Genomic DNA, 1,230 nt, shown 5'->3' on the forward strand with positions numbered 1-1,230 from the left:
TCCTCCTCTCTCTCTCTCTGCCTGCCTCTCTGCCTACTTGTGATCTCTGTCAAATAAATAAATAAAATCTTAAAAAAATAAATAAATAAAATAAAATAAAATAAAATCCTAAAGGGGCACCTGAGTGGCTCAGTGGGTTAAAGCCTTTGCCTTCAGCTCAGATCATGATCCCAGGGTCCTTGGATCAAGTCCTGAATCGGGCTCCCTGCTCGGCAGGGAGCCTGCCTCTCTGCCTACTTGTGATCTCTGTCTGTGAAATAAATAAATAAAATCTTAAAAAAAAATCCTAAAAAAAAAAGCCCCAAACGCCCCACACGACAGTGTACTGCGGTTTCCTGTTTAATCACTTCAACTGTCTCAATTAACAAGTACGCAAATAACTTTTAAGTCTAATGAATTAAACATATAGTGAAGCTTAAGTTTTCTTTCTTTTTTTGAAGATTTTATTTGTCTATTTGAAAGAGAGAACATGAGTAGGGCTGAGTAGCAGGCAGAGGGAGAAGCAGACTCCCTGTGGAGCAGGGAGCCCGATGCAGGACTTGATCCCGGGACACTGGGATCAGACCTGAGCTGAAGGCAGATGATCAACAGACTGAGCCACCCAGGCGCCCCAGAGAAAAAGAACTTTCCACCCGTGGTTCCAATGGGGCTCGAACCCAGGACCTTCTGCGTGTAAAGCAGACATGATAACCACTACACTTGGAACCTTCATTATTTGTTTTTATGTTTTCTTAAAAATGTCCCAATACTGAAAAAGAAAAAAAAAGGTTCCAATACTGTGGATAAAATTAGTTTTCAACTAAAATGGCAAGTTTAGATTAATTACCTAATTATGCATTTTACAGTGGTTTCCAAAGCTCAGAAAATCTTGTAAACTTTACAAATGCATAAGATGTCAAATATGCACAGATTCCCTCTTCACCCCAAATACGAATCCCGTAGTTTTGCTTCTCTTAAATTTCTGTACTTTTTCTAAATTCTCAGGCTCAGGTGTATCCCCATCACAGACAACAGTTACCATCCCATTCCCGAGCCTGCATATCCATCCAAGATTTGAGCTGGCCCCTAGCTAGATTCCTGTCAATGCCCCTAATGGGACACTTGAAGGCTATTAATGATTGCTATGTATTGCTGTATTTCATGGGATGTGGTCTCAAGACCCTGACCCTTAGTTGTTGCTGTTGTTGTTTTTAAGACTTTATTTTTAAGTAACCTGTACACCCCACATGG

The 1,230-nt window shown here is 40.6% G+C and overlaps 1 non-coding gene across 1 annotated transcript; it reads right to left on the reverse strand.

Annotated features, from left to right (window-relative positions):
* Window positions 1–635: 635 nt before the first annotated feature.
* Window positions 636–707, reverse strand: TRNAV-UAC. Its single transcript has one exon. It is a non-coding gene; the product is annotated as a tRNA-Val (tRNA).
* Between the last annotated feature and the right edge of the window lie 523 nt (window positions 708–1,230).

The sequence above is a fragment of the Mustela erminea genome, chromosome X (assembly GCF_009829155.1).
Source record: "Mustela erminea isolate mMusErm1 chromosome X, mMusErm1.Pri, whole genome shotgun sequence".
NCBI classification, from domain to species: domain Eukaryota; kingdom Metazoa; phylum Chordata; class Mammalia; order Carnivora; family Mustelidae; genus Mustela; species Mustela erminea.